This window comes from Haliotis asinina, chromosome 5 (assembly GCF_037392515.1).
Source record: "Haliotis asinina isolate JCU_RB_2024 chromosome 5, JCU_Hal_asi_v2, whole genome shotgun sequence".
Taxonomy (NCBI): Eukaryota; Metazoa; Mollusca; class Gastropoda; order Lepetellida; family Haliotidae; genus Haliotis; species Haliotis asinina.
Window position 1 is genome coordinate 31506856 of NC_090284.1, and position 19718 is coordinate 31526573.

The 19718-nt window shown below is 46.6% G+C and overlaps 1 long non-coding RNA gene across 1 annotated transcript in view; it reads right to left on the reverse strand.

Moving 5' to 3' along the window:
* LOC137284281 (uncharacterized) overlaps positions 1-19096 on the reverse strand; it is a 377133-nt gene extending 358037 nt beyond the window's left edge. Inside the window, exons 1-2 of the long non-coding RNA XR_010956889.1 lie at positions 18930-19096; positions 17730-18163 (exon numbers count right to left, since the gene is read on the reverse strand). This is a non-coding gene — a long non-coding RNA (uncharacterized lncRNA). The remainder of the gene's footprint in view (positions 1-17729; positions 18164-18929) is intronic.
* Between the last annotated feature and the right edge of the window lie 622 nt (positions 19097-19718).

A 19718-nucleotide genomic window follows, 5' to 3' on the forward strand; every position in this document is an offset into this window, starting at 1 on the left:
CTAACGCCACACGTAAACACACACACACCTACACACAGACCGTTACACACTTACACACACACTTACACACAGTTACACACCTCCCTACACACACACATCTGCGCATGCACCTAAGAACACACACCTACACACCTAAACACACCCATATACACACCTAACTCCACACGTACACACACACACACCTACACACACACCGTTACACATTTACACACACACCGTTGCACACATCCCTACACACACAAATGCGCATGCACCTAACAACACACACCTACACACATAAATACACCCTTTTACACACTTAACTCATCACGTACACACACACACACACACACACACATACACACACAATTAAACACTTACACACAGTTACACCTCCCTACACACACACACCTGCACATACACCTAACAACACACACCTACACACCTAAATACACCCATTTACACACCTAACTCCACACGTACACACACACACACACCTACACACACACCGTTACACACTTACACACACACTTACACACAGTTACACACCTCCTACACACACACACCTGCGCATGCACCTAACAACACACACCTACACACCTAAATACACCCATTTACACACCTAACTCCACACGTACACACACACACCTACACACACACCGTCACACACTCACACACACACTTACACACAGTTACACACCTCCCTACACACACACACACCTGCACATACACCTAACAACACACACCTACACACCTAAATACACCCATTTACACACCTAGCTCCACACGTACACACACACACACCTACACACACACTGTTACACACTTACACACACAGCTACACACCTCCCTACACACACACCTGCGCATGCACCTAACAACACACACCAACACACCTAAGTACACCCATTTACACACCTAACTCCACACGTACACACACACACCTACACACACACCGTTACACACGCACACACACACTTGCACACAGTTACACACCTCCCTACACACACACACCTGCACATACACCTAACAACACACACCTACACACCTAAATACACCCATTTACACACCTAACTCCACACGTATACACACACACCTACACACACACCGTTACACACTAACACACACACTTACACGCACTTACACACCTCCCTACACACACACACCTGCGCATGCACCTAGCAACACACACCTACACACCTAAATACACCCATTTACACACCTAACTCCACACGTACACACACACACCTACACACACACCGCTACACACTTACACACACACACCTATACACAGTTACATACCTCCCTACACACACACACCTGCGCATGCACCTAACAAAACACACCTACACATCTAAATACACCCATTTACACACCTAACTCCACACGTACACACACACACACCTACAAACACACAGTTACAGAGTTACACACACACTTACACACAGTTACACACCTGCGTCCACACCTACACCTGCACATGTACCTAACAACACACACCTACACACCTAAATACACCCATTTACACACCTAGCTCCACACGTACACACACACACACCTACACACACACCGTTACACACTTACACACACACTTGGACACAGTTACACACCTCCCTACACACACACACCTGCGCATGCACCTAACAACACACACCTACACACCTAAACACACCCATTTACACACCTAACTCCACACGTACACACACACACCTACACACACACCGTTACACACCTCCCTACACACACACACCTGCGCATGCACCTAAGAACACACACCTACACACCTAAATACACCCATTTACACACCTAACTCCACACGTACACACACACACACCTATCAACACACCGTTACACACCTCCCTACACACACACCTGCGCATGCACCTAACAACACACACCTACACACCTAAATACACCTATTTACACACCTAACTAGACACGTACAAACACACACACCTACACACACACCGTTGCACACTTACACACACACTTACACACACTTACACACCTCCCTACACACAAACACCAGAACATGCACCTAACAACACACACCTACACACCTAAATACACCCATTTACACACCTAACTCCACACGTACACACACACACCTACACACACACCGCTACACACTTACACACACACACCTATACACAGTTACATACCTCCCTACACACACACACCTGCGCATGCACCTAACAAAACACACCTACACATCTAAATACACCCATTTACACACCTAACTCCACACGTACACACACACACACCTACAAACACACAGTTACAGAGTTACACACACACTTACACACAGTTACACACCTGCGTCCACACCTACACCTGCACATGTACCTAACAACACACACCTACACACCTAAATACACCCATTTACACACCTAGCTCCACACGTACACACACACACACCTACACACACACCGTTACACACTTACACACACACTTGGACACAGTTACACACCTCCCTACACACACACACCTGCGCATGCACCTAACAACACACACCTACACACCTAAACACACCCATTTACACACCTAACTCCACACGTACACACACACACCTACACACACACCGTTACACACCTCCCTACACACACACACCTGCGCATGCACCTAAGAACACACACCTACACACCTAAATACACCCATTTACACACCTAACTCCACACGTACACACACACACACCTATCAACACACCGTTACACACCTCCCTACACACACACCTGCGCATGCACCTAACAACACACACCTACACACCTAAATACACCTATTTACACACCTAACTAGACACGTACAAACACACACACCTACACACACACCGTTGCACACTTACACACACACTTACACACACTTACACACCTCCCTACACACAAACACCAGAACATGCACCTAACAACACACACCTACACACCTAAATACACCCATTTACACACCTAACTCCACACGTACACACACACACCTACACACACACCGCTACACACTTACACACACACACCTATACACAGTTACACACCTCCCTACACACACACACCTGCGCATGCACCTAACAAAACACACCTACACATCTAAATACACAGATTTACACACCTAACTCCACACGTACACACACACACACCTACAAACACACAGTTACAGAGTTACACACACACTTACACACAGTTACACACCTGCGTCCACACCTACACCTGCACATGTACCTAACAACACACACCTACACACCTAAATACACCCATTTACACACCTAACTCCACACGTACACACACACACACCTACACACACACCGTTACACACTTACACACACACTTGGACACAGTTACACACCTCCCTACACACACACACCTGCGCATGCACCTAACAACACACACCTACACACCTAAATACACCCATTTACACACCTAACTCCACACGTACACACACACACCTACACACACACCGTTACACACCTCCCTACACACACACACCTGCGCATGCACCTAAGAACACACACCTACACACCTAAATACACCCATTTACACACCTAACTCCACACGTACACACACACACACCTAACAACACACCGGTACACACCTCCCTACACACACACCTGCGCATGCACCTAACAACACACACCAACACACCTAAATACACCTATTTACACACCTAACTAGACACGTACAAACACACACACCTACACACACACCGTTACACACTTACACACACACTTACACACAGTTACACACCTCCCTACACACACACACCTGCGCATGCACCTAACAACACACACCTACACACCTAAATACACCCATTTACACACCTACCTCCACACGTACACACACACACACCTACACACACACCGCTACACACTTACACACACACTTACACACAGTGAAACACCTCCCTACACACACACCTGCCCATATACCTAACAGCACACACCTACACACCTAAATACACCCATTTACACACCTAACTCCACACGTACACACACACACACCTACACACCTAAATACACCCATTTACACACCTAACTCCACACGTACACACACACACACCTACAAACACACAGTGACAGAGTTACACACACACTTACACACAGTTACACACCTCCCTACACACACACACACACCTGCACATACACCTAACAACACACACCTACACACCTAAATACACCCATTTACACACCTAACTCCACACGTACACACACACACACCTACACACCTAAATACACCAATCTACACACCTAACTCCACACGTACACACACACACACCTACACACACACCGTTACACACTTACACACACACTTACACACAGTTACACACCTCCCTACACACACACACACACCTGCGCATGCACCTAACAACACACACCTACACACCTAAATACACCCATTTACACACCTAACTCCACACGTACACACACACACACCTACACACACACCGTTACACACTTACACACACACTTACACACAGTTACACACCTCCCTACACACACACACCTGCACATACACCTAACAACACACACCTACACACATAAATACACCCATTTACACACCTAACTCCACACGTACACACACACACACCTACACACCTAAATACACCCATTTACACACCTAACTCCACACGTACACTCACACACACCTACAAACACACAGTGACAGAGTTACACACACACTTACACACAGTTACACACCTCCCTACACACACACACACACCTGCACATACACCTAACAACACACACCTACACACCTAAATACACCCATTTACACACCTAACTCCACACGTACACACACACACACCTACACACACACCGTTACACACTTACACACACACTTACACACAGTGAAACACCTCCCTACACACACACCTGCGCATGCACCTAACAACACACACCTACACACCTAAATACACCTATTTACACACCTAACTAGACACGTACAAACACACACACCTACACACACACCGTTACACACTTACACACACACTTACACACACTTACACACCTCCCTACACACAAACACCTGCGCATGCACCTAACAACACACACCTACACACCTAAATACACCCATTTACACACCTAACTCCACACCTACACACACACACACCTACACACTCACCGTTGCACACCTCCGTACACACACACACCTGCGCATGCACCTAACAACACACACCTACACACCTAAATACACCCATTTACACACCTAACTCCACACGTACACACACACACACATACACACACAATTACACACTTACACACAGTTACACCTCCCTACACACACACACACCTGCAGATACACCTAACAACACACACCTAGGAACGTAAATACACTCATTTACACACCTAGCGCCACACGTAAACACACACACACCTACACACAGACAATTACACACTCACACACACACTTACACACAGTTACACACCTCCCTACACACACACACCTGCGCATGCACCTAACAACACACACCAACACACCTAAATACACCCATTTACACACCTAACTCCACACGTACACACACACACACATACACACACAATTACACACTTACACACAGTTACACCTCCCTACACACACACACACCTGCAGATACACCTAACAACACACACCTACACACCTAAATACACCCATTTACACACCTAACTCCACACGTACACACACACACACACCTACACACACACCGTTACACACTCACACACACACTTACACACAGTTACACAAATCCCTACACACACACACCTGCGCATGCACCTAACAACACACACCTAGGAACGTAAATACACTCATTTACACAACTAACGCCACACGTAAACACACACACACCTACACACAGACCGCTACACACTTACACACACACTTACACACAGTTACACACCTCCCTACACACACACACCTGCGCATGCACCAAACAACACACACCTATACACCTAAATACACCTATTTACACACCTATCTCCACACGTACACACACAAACACATACACACACAATTACACACTTACACACAGTTACACCTCCCTACACACACACACCTGCACATACACCTAACAACACACACCTACACACCTAAATACACCCATTTACACACCTAACTCCACACGTACACACACACACACATACACACACAATTACACACTTACACACAGTTACACCTCCCTACACACACACACACCTGCAGATACACCTAACAACACACACCTACACACCTAAATACACCCATTTACACACCTAACTCCACACGTACACACACACACACACCTACACACACACCGTTACACACTCACACACACACTTACACACAGTTACACAAATCCCTACACACACACACCTGCGCATGCACCTAACAACACACACCTAGGAACGTAAATACACTCATTTACACAACTAACGCCACACGTAAACACACACACACCTACACACAGACCGTTACACACTTACACACACACTTACACACAGTTACACACCTCCCTACACACACACATCTGCGCATGCACCTAAGAACACACACCTACACACCTAAATACACCCATATACACACCTAACTCCACACGTACACACACACACACCTACACACACACCGCTACACACTTACACACACACTTACACACAGTGAAACACCTCCCTACACACACACCTGCCCATATACCTAACAGCACACACCTACACACCTAAATACACCCATTTACACACCTAACTCCACACGTACACACACACACACCTACACACCTAAATACACCCATTTACACACCTAACTCCACACGTACACACACACACACCTACAAACACACAGTGACAGAGTTACACACACACTTACACACAGTTACACACCTCCCTACACACACACACACACCTGCACATACACCTAACAACACACACCTACACACCTAAATACACCCATTTACACACCTAACTCCACACGTACACACACACACACCTACACACCTAAATACACCAATTTACACACCTAACTCCACACGTACACACACACACACCTACACACACACCGTTACACACTTACACACACACTTACACACAGTTACACACCTCCCTACACACACACACACACCTGCGCATGCACCTAACAACACACACCTACACACCTAAATACACCCATTTACACACCTAACTCCACACGTACACACACACACACCTACACACACACCGTTACACACTTACACACACACTTACACACAGTTACACACCTCCCTACACACACACACCTGCACATACACCTAACAACACACACCTACACACATAAATACACCCATTTACACACCTAACTCCACACGTACACACACACACACCTACACACCTAAATACACCCATTTACACACCTAACTCCACACGTACACTCACACACACCTACAAACACACAGTGACAGAGTTACACACACACTTACACACAGTTACACACCTCCCTACACACACACACACACCTGCACATACACCTAACAACACACACCTACACACCTAAATACACCCATTTACACACCTAACTCCACACGTACACACACACACACCTACACACACACCGTTACACACTTACACACACACTTACACACAGTGAAACACCTCCCTACACACACACCTGCGCATGCACCTAACAACACACACCTACACACCTAAATACACCTATTTACACACCTAACTAGACACGTACAAACACACACACCTACACACACACCGTTACACACTTACACACACACTTACACACACTTACACACCTCCCTACACACACACACCTGCGCATGCACCTAACAACACACACCTACACACCTAAATACACCCATTTACACACCTAACTCCACACCTACACACACACACACCTACACACTCACCGTTGCACACCTCCGTACACACACACACCTGCGCATGCACCTAACAACACACACCTACACACCTAAATACACCCATTTACACACCTAACTCCACACGTACACACACACACACATACACACACAATTACACACTTACACACAGTTACACCTCCCTACACACACACACACCTGCAGATACACCTAACAACACACACCTAGGAACGTAAATACACTCATTTACACACCTAGCGCCACACGTAAACACACACACACCTACACACAGACAATTACACACTCACACACACACTTACACACAGTTACACACCTCCCTACACACACACACCTGCGCATGCACCTAACAACACACACCAACACACCTAAATACACCCATTTACACACCTAACTCCACACGTACACACACACACACATACACACACAATTACACACTTACACACAGTTACACCTCCCTACACACACACACACCTGCAGATACACCTAACAACACACACCTACACACCTAAATACACCCATTTACACACCTAACTCCACACGTACACACACACACACACCTACACACACACCGTTACACACTCACACACACACTTACACACAGTTACACAAATCCCTACACACACACACCTGCGCATGCACCTAACAACACACACCTAGGAACGTAAATACACTCATTTACACAACTAACGCCACACGTAAACACACACACACCTACACACAGACCGCTACACACTTACACACACACTTACACACAGTTACACACCTCCCTACACACACACACCTGCGCATGCACCAAACAACACACACCTATACACCTAAATACACCTATTTACACACCTATCTCCACACGTACACACACAAACACATACACACACAATTACACACTTACACACAGTTACACCTCCCTACACACACACACCTGCACATACACCTAACAACACACACCTACACACCTAAATACACCCATTTACACACCTAACTCCACACGTACACACACACACACATACACACACAATTACACACTTACACACAGTTACACCTCCCTACACACACACACACCTGCAGATACACCTAACAACACACACCTACACACCTAAATACACCCATTTACACACCTAACTCCACACGTACACACACACACACACCTACACACACACCGTTACACACTCACACACACACTTACACACAGTTACACAAATCCCTACACACACACACCTGCGCATGCACCTAACAACACACACCTAGGAACGTAAATACACTCATTTACACAACTAACGCCACACGTAAACACACACACACCTACACACAGACCGTTACACACTTACACACACACTTACACACAGTTACACACCTCCCTACACACACACATCTGCGCATGCACCTAAGAACACACACCTACACACCTAAATACACCCATATACACACCTAACTCCACACGTACACACACACACACCTACACACACACCGTTACACATTTACACACACACCGTTGCACACATCCCTACACACACAAATGCGCATGCACCTAACAACACACACCTACACACATAAATACACCCTTTTACACACTTAACTCATCACGTACACACACACACACACACACACATACACACACAATTACACACTTACACACAGTTACACCTCCCTACACACACACACCTGCACATACACCTAACAACACACACCTACACACCTAAATACACCCATTTACACACCTAACTCCACACGTACACACACACACACACCTACACACACACCGTTACACACTTACACACACACTTACACACAGTTACACACCTCCTACACACACACACCTGCGCATGCACCTAACAACACACACCTACACACCTAAATACACCCATTTACACACCTAACTCCACACGTACACACACACACCTACACACACACCGTCACACACTCACACACACACTTACACACAGTTAGACACCTCCCTACACACACACACACCTGCACATACACCTAACAACACACACCTACACACCTAAATACACCCATTTACACACCTAGCTCCACACGTACACACACACACCTACACACACACTGTTACACACTTACACACACAGCTACACACCTCCCTACACACACACCTGCGCATGCACCTAACAACACACACCAACACACCTAAGTACACCCATTTACACACCTAACTCCACACGTACACACACACACCTACACACACACCGTTACACACGCACACACACACTTGCACACAGTTACACACCTCCCTACACACACACACCTGCACATACACCTAACAACACACACCTACACACCTAAATACACCCATTTACACACCTAACTCCACACGTATACACACACACCTACACACACACCGTTACACACTAACACACACACTTACACGCACTTACACACCTCCCTACACACACACACCTGCGCATGCACCTAGCAACACACACCTACACACCTAAATACACCCATTTACACACCTAACTCCACACGTACACACACACACCTACACACACACCGCTACACACTTACACACACACACCTATACACAGTTACATACCTCCCTACACACACACACCTGCGCATGCACCTAACAAAACACACCTACACATCTAAATACACCCATTTACACACCTAACTCCACACGTACACACACACACACCTACAAACACACAGTTACAGAGTTACACACACACTTACACACAGTTACACACCTGCGTCCACACCTACACCTGCACATGTACCTAACAACACACACCTACACACCTAAATACACCCATTTACACACCTAGCTCCACACGTACACACACGCACACACCTACACACACACCGTTACACACTCACACACACACTTACACACAGTTACACAAATCCCTACACACACACACCTGCGCATGCACCTAACAACACACACCTAGGAACGTAAATACACTCATTTACACAACTAACGCCACACGTAAACACACACACACCTACACACAGACCGTTACACACTTACACACACACTTACACACAGTTACACACCTCCCTACACACACACATCTGCGCATGCACCTAAGAACACACACCTACACACCTAAATACACCCATATACACACCTAACTCCACACGTACACACACACACACCTACACACACACCGTTACACATTTACACACACACCGTTGCACACATCCCTACACACACAAATGCGCATGCACCTAACAACACACACCTACACACATAAATACACCCTTTTACACACTTAACTCATCACGTACACACACACACACACACACACACATACACACACAATTACACACTTACACACAGTTACACCTCCCTACACACACACACCTGCACATACACCTAACAACACACACCTACACACCTAAATACACCCATTTACACACCTAACTCCACACGTACACACACACACACACCTACACACACACCGTTACACACTTACACACACACTTACACACAGTTACACACCTCCTACACACACACACCTGCGCATGCACCTAACAACACACACCTACACACCTAAATACACCCATTTACACACCTAACTCCACACGTACACACACACACCTACACACACACCGTCACACACTCACACACACACTTACACACAGTTACACACCTCCCTACACACACACACACCTGCACATACACCTAACAACACACACCTACACACCTAAATACACCCATTTACACACCTAGCTCCACACGTACACACACACACCTACACACACACTGTTACACACTTACACACACAGCTACACACCTCCCTACACACACACCTGCGCATGCACCTAACAACACACACCAACACACCTAAGTACACCCATTTACACACCTAACTCCACACGTACACACACACCTACACACACACCGTTACACACGCACACACACACTTGCACACAGTTACACACCTCCCTACACACACACACCTGCACATACACCTAACAACACACACCTACACACCTAAATACACCCATTTACACACCTAACTCCACACGTATACACACACACCTACACACACACCGTTACACACTAACACACACACTTACACGCACTTACACACCTCCCTACACACACACACCTGCGCATGCACCTAGCAACACACACCTACACACCTAAATACACCCATTTACACACCTAACTCCACACGTACACACACACACCTACACACACACCGCTACACACTTACACACACACACCTATACACAGTTACATACCTCCCTACACACACACACCTGCGCATGCACCTAACAAAACACACCTACACATCTAAATACACCCATTTACACACCTAACTCCACACGTACACACACACACACCTACAAACACACAGTTACAGAGTTACACACACACTTACACACAGTTACACACCTGCGTCCACACCTACACCTGCACATGTACCTAACAACACACACCTACACACCTAAATACACCCATTTACACACCTAGCTCCACACGTACACACACACACACCTACACACACACCGTTACACACTTACACACACACTTGGACACAGTTACACACCTCCCTACACACACACACCTGCGCATGCACCTAACAACACACACCTACACACCTAAACACACCCATTTACACACCTAACTCCACACGTACACACACACACCTACACACACACCGTTACACACCTCCCTACACACACACACCTGCGCATGCACCTAAGAACACACACCTACACACCTAAATACACCCATTTACACACCTAACTCCACACGTACACACACACACACCTAACAACACACCGTTACACACCTCCCTACACACACACCTGCGCATGCACCTAACAACACACACCTACACACCTAAATACACCTATTTACACACCTAACTAGACACGTACAAACACACACACCTACACACACACCGTTGCACACTTACACACACACTTACACACACTTACACACCTCCCTACACACAAACACCTGAACATGCACCTAACAACACACACCTACACACCTAAATACACCCATTTACACACCTAACTCCACACGTACACACACACACACCTACACACTCACCGTTGCACACCTCCGTACACACACACACCTGCGCATGCACCTAACAACACACACCTACACACCTAAATACACCCATTTACACACCTAACTCCACACGTACACACACACACCTACACACACACCGCTACACACTTACACACACACACCTATACACAGTTACACACCTCCCTACACACACACACCTGCGCATGCACCTAACAAAACACACCTACACATCTAAATACACAGATTTACACACCTAACTCCACACGTACACACACACACACCTACAAACACACAGTTACAGAGTTACACACACACTTACACACAGTTACACACCTGCGTCCACACCTACACCTGCACATGTACCTAACAACACACACCTACACACCTAAATACACCCATTTACACACCTAACTCCACACGTACACACACACACACCTACACACACACCGTTACACACTTACACACACACTTGGACACAGTTACACACCTCCCTACACACACACACCTGCGCATGCACCTAACAACACACACCTACACACCTAAATACACCCATTTACACACCTAACTCCACACGTACACACACACACACCTACACACACACCGTTACACACTTACACACACACTTACACACAGTTACACACCTCCCTACACACACACCTGCGCATGCACCTAACAACACACACCTACACACCTAAATACACCCATTTACACACCTAACTCCACACGTACACACACACACACCTACACACACACCGTTACACACTTACACACACACTTACACACAGTTACACACCTCCCTACACACACACACCTGCGCATGCACCTAACAACACACACCTACACACCTAAATACACCCATTTACACACCTAACTCCACACCTACACACACACACACCTACACACCTAAATACACCCATTTACACACCTAACTCCACACGTACACACACACACACCTACAGACACACCGTTACACACTTACACACACACTTACACACAGTTACACACCTCCCTACACACACACACCTGCGCATGCACCTAACAACACACACCTACACACCTAAATACACCCATTTACACACCTATCTCCACACCTACACACACACACCTCCCTTCACACCTACACACCTAAATACACCCATTTACACACCTAACTCCACACGTACACACACACACACCTACACACACACCGTTACACACTTACACACACACTTACACACAGTTACACACCTCCCTACACACACACACCTGCACATACACCTAACAACACACACCTACACACCTAAATACACCCATTTACACACCTAACTCCACACCTACACACACACACACCTACACACCTAAATACACCCATTTACACACCTAACTCCACACGTACACACACACACACCTACACACACACCGTTACACACTTACACACACACTTACACACAGTTACACACCTCCCTACACACACACACCTGCGCATGCACCAAACAACACACACCTACACACCTAAATACACCCATTTACACACCTATCTCCACACCTACACACACACACCTCCCTTCACACCTACACACCTAAATACACCCATTTACACACCTAACTCCACACGTACACACACACACACCTACACACACACCGTTACACACTTACACACACACTTGCACACAGTTACACACCTCCCTACACACACACACCTGCACATACACCTAACAACACACACCTACACACCTAAATACACCCATTTACACACCTAACTCCACACGTACACAGACACACACCTACACACCTAAATACACCCATTTACACACCTAACTCCACACGTACACACACACACACCTACACACACACCGTTACACACTTACACACACACTTACACACAGTTACACACCTCCCTACACACACACACCTGCACATACACCTAACAACACACAGCTACACACCTAAATACACCCATTTACACACCTATCTCCACACGTACACACACACACACCTACACACACACCGTTACACACTTACACACACACTTACACACAGTGAAACACCTCCCTACACACACACACACACCTGCGCATGCACCTAACAACACACACCTACACACCTAAATACACCCATTTACACACCTAACTCCACACGTACACACACACACACCTACACACACACCGTTACACACTTACACACACACTTACACACAGTTACACACCTCCCTACACACACACACCTGCACATACACCTAACAACACACACCTACACACCTAAATACACCCATTTACACACCTAACTCCACACGTACACACACACACACCTACACACCTAAATACACCCATTTACACACCTAACTCCACACGTACACTCACACACACCTACAAACACACAGTGACAGAGTTACACACACACTTACACACAGTTACACACCTCCCTACACACACACACACACCTGCACATACACCTAACAACACACACCTACACACCTAAATACACCCATTTACACACCTAACTCCACACGTACACACACACACACCTACACACCTAAATACACCCATTTACACACCTAACTCCACACGTACACACACACACACCTACAAACACACAGTGAGAGAGTTACACACACTTACACACAGTTACACACCTCCCTACAAACACACACACCTGCACATACACCTAACAACACACACCTACACACCTAAATACACCCATTTACACACCTAGCTCCACACCTACACACACACACACCTCCCTTCACACGTACACCCCTAAATACACCCATTTACACACCTAACTCCACACGTACACAGACACACACCTACACACCTAAATACACCCATTTACACACCTATCTCCACACGTACACACACACACACCTACACACACACCGTTACACACTTACAGACACACTTACACACAGTTACACACCTCCCTACACACACACACCTGCACATACACCTAACAACACACACCTACACACCTAAATACAGCCATTTACACACCTATCTCCACACGTACACACACACACACCTACACACACACCGTTGCACACTTACACACACACTTACACACAGTTACACACCTCCCTACACACACACACCTGCGCATGCACCTAACAACACACACCTACACACCTAAATACACCCATTTACACACCTAACTCCACACCTACACACACACACACCTACACACACACCGTTACACACTCACACACACACTTACACACAGTTACACACCTCCCTACACACACACACCTGCGCATGCACCTAACAACACACAGCTACACACCTAAATACACCCATTTACACACCTATCTCCACACGTACACACACACACAGCTACACACACACCGTTACACACTTACACACACACTTACACACAGTTACACACCTCCCTACACACACACCTGCGCATGCACCTAACAACACACACCTACACACCTAAATACACCCATTTACACACCTAACTCCACACGTACACACACACACACCTACACACACACCGTTACACACTTACACACACACTTACACACAGTTACACACCTCCCTACACACACACACCTGCGCATGCACCTAACAACACACACCTACACACCTAAATACACCCATTTACACACCTAACTCCACACCTACACACACACACACCTACACACCTAAATACACCCATTTACACACCTAACTCCACACGTACACACACACACACCTACAGACACACCGTTACACACTTACACACACACTTACACACAGTTACACACCTCCCTACACACACACACCTGCGCATGCACCTAACAACACACACCTACACACCTAAATACACCCATTTACACACCTATCTCCACACCTACACACACACACCTCCCTTCACACCTACACACCTAAATACACCCATTTACACACCTAACTCCACACGTACACACACACACACCTACACACACACCGTTACACACTTACACACACACTTACACACAGTTACACACCTCCCTACACACACACACCTGCACATACACCTAACAACACACACCTACACACCTAAATACACCCATTTACACACCTAACTCCACACCTACACACACACACACCAACACACCTAAATACACCCATTTACACACCTAACTCCACACGTACACACACACACACCTACACACACACCGTTACACACTTACACACACACTTACACACAGTTACACACCTCCCTACACACACACACCTGCGCATGCACCAAACAACACACACCTACACACCTAAATACACCCATTTACACACCTATCTCCACACCTACACACACACACCTCCCTTCACACCTACACACCTAAATACACCCATTTACACACCTAACTCCACACGTACACACACACACACCTACACACACACCGTTACACACTTACACACACACTTGCACACAGTTACACACCTCCCTACACACACACACCTGCACATACACCTAACAACACACACCTACACACCTAAATACACCCATTTACACACCTAACTCCACACGTACACAGACACACACCTACACACCTAAATACACCCATTTACACACCTAACTCCACACGTACACACACACACACCTACACACACACCGTTACACACTTACACACACACTTACACACAGTTACACACCTCCCTACACACACACACCTGCACATACACCTAACAACACACAGCTACACACCTAAATACACCCATTTACACACCTATCTCCACACGTACACACACACACACCTACACACACACCGTTACACACTTACACACACACTTACACACACTTACACACCTCCCTACACACACACACCTGCACATGCACCTAACAACACACACCTACACACCTAAACACACCCATTTACACACCTAACTCCGCACGTACACACACACACACCTACACACACACCGTTACACACTTACACACACACTTACACACAGTTACACACCTCCCTACACACACACACCTGCACACACACCTAACAACACACACCTACACACCTAAATACACCCAATTACACACCTAACTCCACACGTACACACACACACACCTACACACACACCGATACACACTTACACACACACTTACACACAGTTACACACCTCCCTACACACACACACACCTGCGCATGCACCTAGCAACACACACCTACACACCTAAACACACCCATTTACACACCTAACTCCACACGTACACACACACACACCTACACACACACCGATGCACACTTACACACACACTTACACACAGTTACACACCTCCCTACACACACACACCTGCAGATACACCTAACAACACACACCTACACACCTAAATACACCCATTTACACACCTAACTCCACACGTACACACACACACACCTACACACACACCGTTACACATTTACACACACACTTACACACAGTTACACACCTCCCTACACACACACACCTGCGTATGCACCTAACAACACACACCTACACACCTAAATACACCCATATACACACCTAACTCCACACGTACACACACACCTAAACACACACTGTTACACATTTACACACACACTTGCACACAGTTACACACCTCCCTACACACACACACCTGCGCATGCACCTAACAACACACACCTACACACCTAAACACACCCATTTACACACCAAACTCCACACGCACACACACACACACCTACACACACACCGTTACACACTTACACACACACCTACACACAGTTACACACCTCCCTACACACACACACCTGCACATACACCTAACAACACACACCTACACACCTAAATACACCCATTTACACACCTAACTCCACACGTATATACACACACACACCTACACACACACTGTTACACACTTACACACACACTTACACACACTTACACACCTCCCTACACACACACACCTGCACATGCACCTAACAACACACACCTACACACCTAAATACACCCATTTACACACCTAACTCCACACGTACACACACACACACACCTACACACACACCGATACACACTCACACACACTTACACACAGCTACACACCTCCCTACACACACACACCTGCGCATGCACCTAACAACACACACCTACACACCTAAATACACCCATTTACACACCTAACTCCACACGTACACACACACACCTAAACACACACTGTTACACACTTACACACACACTTACACACAGTTACACACCTCCCTACACACACACACACCTGCGCATGCACCTAACAACACACACCTACACACCTAAACACACCCATTTACACACCTAACTCCACACGTACACACACACACACACCTACACACACACCGATACACACTTACACACACACTTACACACAGTTACACACCTCCCTACACACACACCTGCGCATGTACCTAACAACACACACCTACACACCTAAATACACCCATTTACACACCTAACTCCACACGTACACACACACACACCTACACACACACCGATACACACTTACACACACACTTACACACAGTTACACACCTCCCTACACACACACACACCTGCGCATGCACCTAGCAACACACACCTACACACCTAAACACACCCATTTACACACCTAACTCCACACGTACACACACACACACCTACACACACACCGATGCACACTTACACACACACTTACACACAGTTACACACCTCCCTACACACACACACCTGCACATACACCTAACAACACACACCTACACACCTAAATACACCCATTTACACACCTAACTCCACACGTACACACACACACACCTACACACCTAAATACACCCATTTACACACCTAACTCCACACGTACACTCACACACACCTACAAACACACAGTGACAGAGTTACACACACACTTACACACAGTTACACACCTCCCTACACACACACACACACCTGCACATACACCTAACAACACACACCTACACACCTAAATACACCCATTTACACACCTAACTCCACACGTACACACACACACACCTACA